Below are 12,695 nucleotides of genomic sequence, written 5' to 3'. Positions count from 1 at the left end.
TGATCACCTCATCTTTTTGCATATGTATATACATAGCTTCGGCTATACATATTCTAAAATTGGAACGATACAGAAAAGATTAGCATGGCCCTTGCGCAAGGATGGCACGCAAATTCGTGAAGCGTTCCATATGATTTTTTTTATGAAGTCGCATGGCTCAGTAGTGAGAGCGACAGCCTCACAATCATGAGGTAGTGAGTTCGATTTCCGGACCGGGGTGTTTGTTGTGTTCTTGAGCAAGACACTTTATTTCACGTTGCTTCAGTTCACTCAGCTGTAGAAATGGGTTCCGACGTTACTAATGCCACGCTGTAACAGCCTTTGCCTTTGCCTATCTCTTGGATAACAACGGTGCCATGGAGAGGTGAGACTGGTATGCATGGGCGACTGCAGGCCTTCCATAAACAACGTGGCCTGGACTTGTACCTTGGAGGGGTACTTTCTAGGTGCAATCCCACGGTCATTCATTATCGAAGGGGATTTCTTCCTTTTACCCTCTTTCTATCTCCCTCTCTCTCTCTTTCTCTCTCTCCCTCCATCCATCTTCCTCGCTATCTCTGTCTGTTTGTCTCTCTCTCCTCTCTCTCTCTATATATAAAGGGTAAAGACCCCCTTCGGTCATGAATGACCATGGGATTGCACCTAGAAAGTTACCCTCCTAGACACAAGTCCGGGCAAGGTTGTTTACGGAAAACCAGCAGTCGCCCATGCATACCAGCCTCCCCTCTCCACGCCACCAGTGTTATCCAAGGGAAAGACAAAGGTCGATACAGCTTGGCACCAGTGACATCGCAACTCATTTCTACAGCTGAGTGAACTGGAGCAACGTGAAATAAAGTGCCTTGCTCAAGAACACAACACGCATATCAATAACTGTATTGCCCATCTATTTCGTTATTTTTTAAGACTGTAGGATGTGAGTTGAGGACTATTTGGTTGCTATTTCTAGCAAGTTTGGAATCGCTCATTGACTTCCAATATGATCTACCTAATCATGATATAAACAAGTATTCAACTTGTTAGACCTAACCGGTGAGGTGTCTGTCAGCTGTTATGCAATCAATGTAACATAATGCAGTGCAGGACACGGGACACAGAGTACAAACCATTGACTTTCTTGCCAGTTGTCCAATGTATTATATAACCTACCAGATTCAGTTTTACTCTACAATTATACTGTAGAAGTTATGAATAAATTTCCATGTAAATCAAGCGAGATGATCAGACACGGAATTCAGCAGAACGCAGTCGGTCTAAGCCAGGCGTAGCCAACTGGAATTACATTGCGGGCCACTTTAATCACAGAAAGTTTTTTGGGAGCGGCTTGTATACAGACAGAATTGAAAGCCTTTTGCTTTCTCATGCTGTTATTAAAATAATGAGTGAATGATCGTTGATTTAACATCAAATATTATCGTTGCAAAAACAGTATCTTTCTTCTTATATTTTCATTACAATCTTTAATTTTTGATGAAAATTTTTAAAATGTTTGTTTAAATAAACCCATTTCAAGATAGTATCAATCGGCAGCATGATAAAAGTCTGCGAGCCGCATGCGGCCCACGAGCCTCAGGTTCGCCGGGCCAGGTCTAAGTATATACTTTCTGTTATTGTTTTAGGTGTCTACTTAGTAGCTAGCTGACATAAACAGCTTCATAGTACTTTCCTCTTTGACCCAAATGAACATCGAGGAGGTGGAAGCTCAAGCAGAGAAGCTGTACCAGAGCCCGGATACCACACGTTTGAGCTGAGTAGTCTATGATAAAGGGAAATGATATATCACGTTCAAGGACAAAACGCGTTGCCCTGTTCAAATATCGGACTCACCCACTTTTTGTTCCAGTCTGTATCACCATAAACACTAGGCCGCATATCCATACGAGTACATTTACTCATACACAAACACAGATATATACATATACAGTATTTAGGTTAGTTGAAATATGTTTGTGACCGGGTGTTTTCACACCTTTTTACCACGGTAACTGCAGTGTTTTTGTCTTTTATGAGTTGAAATTTGTCACAAACATTTCAACTAACCTAAATTCTACGTATGTCTAAACACTGCTTAGCGCTAACATTTCGTTATTTTCCTTGATCGGGCGATCCACTATCGCAAATCAGTCAACGTTTTTTACTTTATAAGTTTGTGCGGAGTTGCCTCTCTTAGGTACATCTCATTGACAAGAGCCAAGAGGCTTGAAACATCGATGTCTCGGGTTCCTAATAAATGGTGACACTGAACCAACCGAGTGTTTTCATACCTTTTTACTATAAGAAAGATGTATTCTCCACGATGACTGCAGTGTATTTGCCTTTTAGCCGTTGAAATATGTCACAACCATATTTCAACTAACGTTAAATTCTGCGTATGCCTAAACACTGCTTAGCGCTAACATTTCGTTGTGTGTATGTATTAATGTATGTTTGTATGTATGTATGTATGTATGTATGTATGTATGTATGTTTTAATTTTAAATTTGAATTTTAAACCCGACAAATACTGACTAAAGAAACAAACGTCCAGATAATGTAAATGTGGGCAACAATGATTCCAGTTGCAGCGATGATATAATATAGGAAAGTAAAAGTATGTTTGACGCATTGCACTTTTTATTCGCTTCATATTGACAATATATAGGGAAGCTTCAAACGGAAATAACAAAAAGAAACGTTAAGCATGAAATAGAAAAAGAAAGATGAATATGGAAAAAGAGAAACTAAGAGAGAAAGAATGAAAGTGAGAGAGAGAAGAAAGAGGGGGACCGATTAGGAAAAAAGTAGGTGAAAAGGTGACATCCTAATTTCATGAATTGTGCAAGCACATGTATGTATCTGTGTGTGTGCGTAACTTTTAAGAAAAGATTATTATTTTAAAACAAGTTTAACCCTTAAACAGCGGGAAAAGGTTGCATAAATGTGCGTGCTAAACAGGCAAAGAACAAAAAAAATCACTTTTTTTAATAAGAGTGTAATCATTTTATACTTATTTTCACTTTATATCAGTACAGAATCTGTAATACTTGTTAGTCTCCCACACAATAAAATTTATAATCTCATTATCTAAAAGTACCGTAAAATATTCACTTTCATTTGATAATGGCTGTATCTGTGTGAAATTTTCTGAAACATCAATTGATGATGTCTGCAGTTTAAAGGTTAAGGATAACAAAAAGGAGAAAAAGAAAAGAAAAAAAATCACTTTTATAAATGGAGTTAATTTATTGTACTTGAAATTTAAAATATACACACGCGCAAGCGCGCATACGCACGTTCATATATACATATATATTCTTTTTCTTCTTTTAGTCATTTGACTGCGGCCATGCTGGAACACCACGTTTAGTCAAACAAATCGACTAGTACTTATTCTATCGGTCTCTCTTACCGAACCGCTAGGTGACGGGGGCGTAAACACACCAGCATCGGGGGGGGGGATAAACACAGACACACAAACATATGCATATATATATATATATATATATACGACGGGCTTCTTTCAGTCAATCAAATCCACTCACTAGGCCTTGGTTGGCCCGAGGCTATAGTAGAAGACACTTGCCCAAGGTGCCACGCAGTGGGACTGAACCCGGAACCATGTGGTTGGTAAACAAGCTACTTACCACATAGCAGTACGTATGTATTTATACACACACACACACACACACACACACACACACACACATATATATATATATATATATATATATATATATATGATAATAATAATTAGACCAAGAATCCTAGCATGGGCTTTATAAAAATTTAATACATCGCTACGCGCGTTTCCTCAATTCATATGACACAGTCCGTATTTCAGGGATGATCACAGTATAGTCCGTAGTATCCGTGGGCATCCTGTTGATCACCATCATTAATTCATTTCTTCAGGCGATATAACATTAGTGGATGTAACACAGAGGGATGCTTCTTCTTTATTACCCGTATGAGGGTCAAGCGATTTTGACCTTGATAACTCGTTTGACCTTCATGCTGGTAAAAAATGAGAAGCATCCCTCTGTGGTGCACCCACTAATGTTATATCGCCTGAAGAAATGAATCAATGATGGTGATCAACAGGATGCCCACGGATACTACGGACTACGCTGTAACCATCCCAGCAGTACGGGCTCTGATCTCAAACGTTATGCGATTTGTGGAAATGCATGTATATACATATATGCATACTCGCATTCTTTATTTTCTCTTCTTGTTTCTTTCTGCATTTCTTCTGTGCAAGAGCGTAGGCTCGAAACGTTAAAGACTTTTTTTTATTTCCCGAGCGTTATACTAATACATCTGTTTCTTGTCTACACCACCCGTCTTCGTCTTTTGTTTTTTGTGAATTCCTCCCCCATATATATATATATATATATATATATATATATATATATATAGATATATATACATACATACATATAAATATATAAACATATACATATATGCATATATATACATACATACATATATATATATATATATACACGCGCCCGCGCATGTGTACAGTCTACAGCAGCCACTCGCGAGCGACTATGACTTAGTGGCATTTAGCATGTCTTCTAATTTATTTTAGGACCATGTACTAACAAGCAATGACACCTGTACCTTCTCACCTCTTCAGGTCCTGGCTTAATAGTAAATACAGCATGAGAAAGCTGAAGGGTTTTGTACTTTTTGTTTTGCTTTGCTTTTTGTTTGGTTTAATTTAGTATTTGCCTCACACAGTGGAATGAAATGTAGCATGGACCTCCTTGTTCCTTCTCGAGCCATGTCTGGCTCATAAGGGCCGGTTTCCCGCGGTTTCCTTGGCGTATAGGTTCCCCACCTGGACGGGACGCCAGTCCGTCGCAGGTGAGCTGCAAGATGCAGGAGAAAAGAGTGAGAGAAAGTTGTGGCGAAAGAGTCAGTAGAAGTTCGCCATTACCTCCTGCCGGAGCCACGAGGAGCTTAGGTGTTTCGCGCATAAACACACACATCACTCGGTCTGAGATTCGAACCTGCGATCCTTCGAGCAAATCCGCTGCTCTAACCACTAGGCCATGTGCCTCCACAGCATGGACCTCGGTAAAATATGAACTTACATCGCAGAGATTTGGATTAATATCACAACACTCTAACGACGCGACATTGCCAGTCGATCATACACACACACACACACACACACACACACACACACACATACAACACACACATACAGACACACATTCACACACGTATATACACTGAGAAACATATATCCATAGAACGTATAACCATATATATATATATGAACATACACACATACGCACGCACACAGTCACACATATATGCATATCAGTATATACAGAGGGAAAGTGAGAGAGGGCGAGTGAGAGAGAAAGACAAACAAGTAAAAGAACTGTCTATCTCTCTTAACTTCCAAATTTTGCGCACATGTTCAAACGTGTGTGTCTAATATCATTGTACAACGTGTATTATGTATCTGGAACAATTACCTGAATGTGTATGTGTGTGTGTGTGTGTGTGTGTGTGTAATGTCTAAACAAAAAGATAAGCTAAAAGTGTGTTGCTAACAGAGGTCATGTTCTCTATGCATCGATGTGACGATACGCTGTTGAAATATCATTTGATTTATAAATAATTCTTCTATATTTTATATATACTTTCATAGTTGTGGATAATACTTAACCACATTTGTTCAAATCCTGTCAATTCCGATCAAATAAAGTATCAGTTATGCCCTGAGATCGATGCCATCAAATAACCTCAGTCTCCAGAATTTCAGATCTTGGTTTACCAAATATGATGCGTGGATGGTAGAATGGAATAGAAGAGCATTGGAATAGAAGAGCATTTATTATTATGTCCCTTTGCGTTAGGGAATTCAGTTCGGTGTGTTGTGCTTGTGGCCGAAATATATTAAACTATTTCCTTATTCAAGACAGTGCAGAAAAAATGGTAACTCGAATGGTCGGCATCAAGTCTCTCTTCAAGGTACACCAATGTCTTCTTGAAATATGTCCCGTCTCTTCTCTCACTTTTCCTACCCGCACTATAGTGGCCTTTGGATTTGACTAGCTGACTGGCTGTCCAGCTAGCTGGCTGGTTGGCTGGCTGGCTGGTTGGCGGGCTGGCTGGCTGGCTGGAGTGAGCGACGCTAGTTGATTGGTTGGTTGGTTGGTTGGTTGGTTGGTATATTCGGGCTCTTCCACAACTCTCCTCCTCGCGTCGTCCATATTTAAATCTACACTCATGTGGTTAATCCCAGGCTTAGCCACAACATCATTAAATCCCTTAGATGATTATCCTATTAAATTTTCTCTCCGTACATGTTCCCGTTTTTTTTCTTTCTGTGGCCGATTTACAAATGTTCATCGGCTAACTGCATCGCATCTCTCCGGTTTCAGAGGGTATGCGAGGGCAATGGGCTCAGATCCAAACACAAGACCAAAGAAAGAAATAACAGCAGCTCTTTAACTGACGTGTCTTGTCCTGTTCATCTCGTTGAAAATATAAAACCACTGCTGCAAGAAGAGGCAATCTCTAAAATTTACAAGTTGTTTCCTCGATGTTACTGTGGTAAAATATGCTAAGGTCGCAGCTTGACAGGCTAAAGTAATTTGATACATTGCATAATGATGACGACGTTAGTAGTGATCCTATGACCTAAAGGAGTTACATGGCTTGCTTGATATATTGGTAAATGACAAAGACGAAAGACGAATGTATGAAAAGTAAACAAATACTAAGAGAAAAGTGAGGCATTTCCAGTGGAACAATCAATAAGTCAATATTCGTTGTTGTATAAGCTGTTTTCTAGGACGTTTCTGTTGAAAGAAAAGAAGATATAATATTAAATATAAATGTACTCCGTATGGTTACTACAGGCACATAACTATAGACGCAGACATACCGGTATCTATAACCCTTTCTGAAATCTTGTAGGAGGGCGGCTAGTCGATTACATCGACCTCGGGGCTCAACTGCTACCATTTTCATCAACTTCGAAAGGATGAAAGGCAATGTCGACCTTGTCGGAATTTGAAGTCAGAACGTAAAGACGATCGAAATGCCGTTAAGCATTCTGTCCGGCGTGCTAGCGTTTCTGCCAGCTTGCCACCTTCATATAGATCCATATAACACGCGCACACACACACACACACACACACACACACACACACACACACATACATATATATTATTTATTTATATTACTATTTGATTATTATTTATTTATATTACCATTTCCAAATATATTTCTTTACTACCCACAAGGGGCTAAACATAGACGGGACAAACAAGGACAGACAAAGGGATTAACTCGATTACATCGACCCAGTGCGAAACTGGTACTTTATTTATCGACCCCGAAAGGATGAAAGGCAAAGTCTACCTCGGCGGAATTTGAACTCAGAACGTAACGACAGACGAAATACCGCTAAGCATTTCACCCGGCGCGCTAACGTTTCTGCCAGCTCGCCATTTCCAAATAAGTTTATCTTAATCTTTTTGATGCGACTCTACTCTATACTGTTTTCTCTCCTATCCTTTTCTCTAATTTCCTTTTCTCTCCTTCACCGTTTCCTATCTGTCTCGCTTTCCTCCTCTTTCTCTTTTTTCTTTCTTTCGTTGCTCACATGTGATCATCGTCCATCTTTCTTTTCCTTACGTGACCATCTTTTTTTCTTTCAGGACTGTCCCAAGGACTGTACTTGTTCTATCTCTCTCTTCTATCTTTTCTCCTCTCAAAGAAGATATTTCTCTAGCGTTCGATATTTTACCATCGTTCTGGTCTAACGTCACTCCATATTTGCTTTCGTTCCGTGTCCCCACTGTCCTGCTTTTTGTTCCCAACTTTGATCCTCCATAAATCCAAAATTTTACTTTGGTATTTATTGGAGCAACTGTCTTCGAAGACTCGTTATGAGAAGTAGATAGGCAACTGACAACTGATAATGGATCGTTCTTTGTGCTGCTTGTCCTGTTTTCTACTTGTTTCCATCGTTGTTTGCATATTGAACGCATTTGTCTTGGTATTTCATGTTGTTTACTGTGAGTGGCGTCCTGTACCCATTTCTGCATATATATATATACATACATATCAAGAGTAGAGTCCACTGTGATCCGTGTGTATGAGAGGTGGAGCCGGAGGGTAAGTATCCAAACGAATCCGTAAATGGTTTAGGAAGAGTAAATAAAGAGTTCAGTGGAGAAGTTCGTAGTGGTGAGAGAAGATAGGATCAACAAGTGCGACCACGTGAGTGTGTGATATATATAGGGAGAGTTTACGAAACAAAAAACAAAAGACGAAGACAGGTGGTGTACAAAACAAACAGATGTATAAGTATAACGCTCAGGAATAGAAAAAGTATCTTACGTTTCGAGCCTACGCTCTTCTACAGAAAGGGACACAGAAAAAAACAAGGAGAGAAACAAGGAGAGAAAAAACTGTGTGTAGTGGCTAACGATCTATCATGGCGACTAGTGCCGGACAAATGTTTTTTCTCTCCTTGTTTTTTTTTTCTGCGTCCCTTTCTGTACATACATACATACATACATACATACATACATACATACATACATACATACATGCATACATACATACATACATACATTCATACATACATACATACATACATACATACATACATACATACATACATACATTCATACATACATACATACATACATACATACATACATATATAAATTTGACATAGGCGATTCTTTCTGGTCTTGGTATTCACGGTCAAATGGCTGGGTGGAATTGCATATTACAGATGTGTAGAATGATCCGGTGGTGATACTGGGTTTATATTTTCTTTTTGATAGCTCCCATGGTTAACAAGATAATATAATATAATAATACTCTTGTGTTTATGAATGCGAAAGGAAGGGGCGATAGATGAATAAGAAAGGAAGCGGTGACGTCATACTTGGTAGTGGGATGATGAAAATTGTACGCTGAAAAAAATTATAAACAGCGTTTCAACACTGTGTGAATATATGTGCGTGTGTGTTTATGTAAAGGGGGGATGTGAGTGTGTGTGTGTGTATGCGTGTGCGCGCAATGGAAGTGAGATGGTTCATCTTTGTTCGCTTATTATTGGGTTGTCTTTTTTTTGGGTCTGTTATTTTTAGCGTTTTAACAGAAAAAAGCCATTTTAAAATTGTTTTTTAATGTAAGTATGCCCAAACAAGTCGAATGCTTACACAGAGCAGGTTTTACAACCACATCATCCAAACCGACCAGGTGAAACCGGGCTCAGCTGTTAGTATATATATATATAACTACTATATTGATTTCATTTAGGCCGGCCAGTTTTCGTTCAATACAGTGAAGGTTGCGTCTTCTTCCTGATTTCGATATTGAAAAGAATATTTCAGCTTAGCTCAGGACGTCTGGAGTTCTTCGTTACTGAAGCGACCAAATCAGGTCAAAGCACCATGTTTGACGATCCGCCCACGACATTCTCAATGAATCTGTTTCTTTTTCTGTGTTTTTTCTTCAATGGGGTTTTCAACACAATTTTTTTTCAAAAGTCACTCTGGGGCAAACTATCAAAGGTTACACCGTTCTACATTTGCATATACATTATAAATATTGTACACAGTAATTTAATCTAATGCAGTTCCTGTTACATTATATATATGTGTGTGCGGCGAGCTGGCAGAATCGTTAGCACGCCGGGCGAAATGCGTAGCCGTATTTCGTCTGCCGTTACGTTCTGAGTTCAAATTCCGCCGAGGTCGACTTTGCCTTTCATCCTTTCGGGGTCGATAAATTAAGTACCAGTTACGCACTGGGATCGATATAATCGACTTAATCCCCTTGTCTGTCCTTGTTTGTCCCCTCTGTGTTTAGTCCCTTGTGGGTAGTAAAGAAATATATATATATGTGTGTGCGTGCGTGCGTGTGTGTGTGTGTGTGTGTGTGTGTGTGTGGTGTGTGTGTGTGTGTGTGTGCAGAGAGAGAAAGAAAGAATAGAGAGAAACAGAGAGATAGGAATGTATGTGCGTGTATGTGTTTGCACAAGCTTTCCGCAATTGTTTATAGGCCTAAAATACAATGGCAGAATCAAAAGCTGCACTTAATGATTCGTCAAAATATAGATCGAAAAACTGATGTCAAGATTATTGACAAAAACATACTTCAAGTCAATGCTACACTCTTTTGATTGCGAAGTATAGATATGAATAAAAATAATTACATAAGCAACTCCTACATTATCGAATGCATTGACGTTGTTTTGAAATAGATATAAACCATTTGTTTTGCAAGATAGTGACATCAAAATACGTGCATGCGTAGGCGAGCCAACTGGTACAGTTTTTTGCACAGCCGGTTATTTTTTCCTTCGCCGTAATAGTTTTGTTTCTTTATGCCCTGAGTTCAAGACCCGTTAAAGTTAGTTTTTACTTTTTATCCTTTCGGGGTCTGAAAATAATTTATAATAAGGTCGATTTCCTTTTCTCTTCTCTCACTTATTATTTATATCAGTCTGCTTCTTTTTCTGAAAGAAATTAAGTACTCAAGACACGGCAGCTGTCTTGATGTCGTTACTGCAACTCTTCCAAGGAGTTAAAAGCATAAGGCAAAAATTCGTGTGTGTCTGTGTGTGCTGTATTCATCATATTACCCTCTCAGATTCACACACTTATTGTATCGGTCGTTCAGTTTTTCTTAGCCCTGTAAAAGGACTTGAAAGGTTAAGCCTCCAACCAGGCTTTTCGCAAAATCCTTAATGCCATGAACTTTTCTATTCTCTCTCGCAACGAAATAAGTTTATGACATGTAAACGTCTTATTTAGTCTGCAATAGATATATACATATATAAGGCGGCGAGCTGGCAGAAACGTTAGCACGCCGGGCGTAATGCGTTGCCGTATTTCGTCTGCCGTTACGTCCCGAGTTCAAATTCCGCCGAGGTCGACTTTGCCTTTCATCCTTCCGGGGTCGATAAATTAAGTACCAGTTACGCACTGGGGTCGATGTAATCGACTTAATCCCTTTGTCTGTCCTTGTTTGTCTCCTCTGTGTTTAACCTTTAACTCCTTGTGGGTAATAAAGAAATATGTATATATATATACGCACAGGCGAAGCTGTGTGATAAGAAGCTTGCTTACCAACCACATGGTTCCGGGTTCAGTCCCACTGCGTAGCACTTCAGGCAACTGTCTTCTATTATAGCCTCGGTTCGACCAAAGCCTTGTGAGTGGATTTGGCACACGGAGACTGAAATAAGCCCGTCGTATATATGTATGTGTATATGTATATGTATGTGTGTTTCTTTGTGTCTGTGTTTGTCTCCCACCACCGCTTGACAACCGGTGATGGTGTGTTTACGTCCCCGTAACTTAGCGGTTTGACACAAGATCCCGACAGTGTGAGTATCAAGCTTTAAAAAGTAAGTACTGAGATCGATACGTTCGACCCCAGGACTTTTTATTTTGTAAGCTTAATTCTTATTCTAGGCTTACAAGACTTTCGTCGGCTCGAGGCTATAGTAGAAGACACTTGCTCAAGTTGCCATGCAGTGGGACTGAACCCGGAACCATGTGGTTGGAAAGCAAGCTTCTTATCACACAACCATGTGTGTGGGTATGTGTGTTGTGCGTGTGTGGATCAAAACTGTTTGATTCAAGTTCGTCGATACTCCGATTTTCAAGCGTGACGCGAATTTGTCAACTCACTCGTATATATATATATATATATATATATATATATACTACTACTACTACTACTACTACTACTACTACTAATATAGGATAAAATTCTTTTCAGAAAAAATTTCATCAAAAGTGGCAGCATATTAAATTACCTATAAAGGTTAAAATTATAAACAACTTATAAACAAGGGCAATAGAAAACTATTTCAATGCCAATATGCTGAGAACAGACTTTAAATCGTCACTGTCCACATTTTAATATACATTCATTATAGATACATGTCGTGCTGAAATCGAGGAAAGCGAGCTAACAGAATTTTATTAAAAAGTTCGTTATTTCTATATTGAATCAATTTCGGGGTTAATATTATGAATTTTTCCCTCTTCAGTAGAAAATACGATAAGAAATAAATGAAATACTTGTAATGGTGTTTTTGGTGGAAAGTGTTCATGATATTATCTTGCATATGTATCTTCCCAGTGTGTGCTTGATATATATATATATATTGTGTGTGTGTGTATATATATATATATATATATATATAATATATATATATATATATTATATATATATATATATATATATATATATATATATATATATATATATATATATATATATATATATATATGCAAGGTGGCAAGCTAGCAGGATTGCCAACGCTTAGATAAAATGCTTAACGGCATTTCGTCCGATCTGAGTTCAAATTACGCCGTAGTCTATTTTGCTTTTCATCCTTTCGGGGTCGATAAAATACGTACCGGTCTATCTTTGGCGAGGGAGGGGCGATATAATCGACTTAAACCCTCCACCGAAACAGTTGGTCTTACGCTAAGATTTGAAACCTATACGTATATATGTATCTATGTATGTACTGGGTTGGCAAGAAAGTAATTCCGTTTTTCACAACTAGAGAGTTGCAATTTTTTTAATGACTTTTGTCAATGTTATGATTTTTCCGTTTTTGACATTTGATAACCGTTACTCTTAGCTTACTTTAGAAGCAAATTGCACGTAATTTTGTTTACAACTGTTAGTTCAGTAT

General features: G+C 38.7%; 1 non-coding gene across 1 annotated transcript; it reads left to right on the top strand.

Annotated features, from left to right (window-relative positions):
- The first annotated feature begins 24 nt into the window (after nucleotides 1–24).
- LOC115220421 lies at nucleotides 25–136 on the top strand. Its single transcript, XR_003882528.1, has one exon. It is a non-coding gene; the product is annotated as a U6 spliceosomal RNA (small nuclear RNA).
- Nucleotides 137–12,695: the final 12,559 nt, after the last annotated feature.

Source organism: Octopus sinensis, linkage group LG1 (genome assembly GCF_006345805.1).
Source record: "Octopus sinensis linkage group LG1, ASM634580v1, whole genome shotgun sequence".
Lineage (NCBI taxonomy): Eukaryota > Metazoa > Mollusca > Cephalopoda > Octopoda > Octopodidae > Octopus > Octopus sinensis.
The sequence above is the reverse complement of the archived record's forward strand: the minus strand, read 5'-3'. Positions and strand labels throughout refer to the sequence as shown.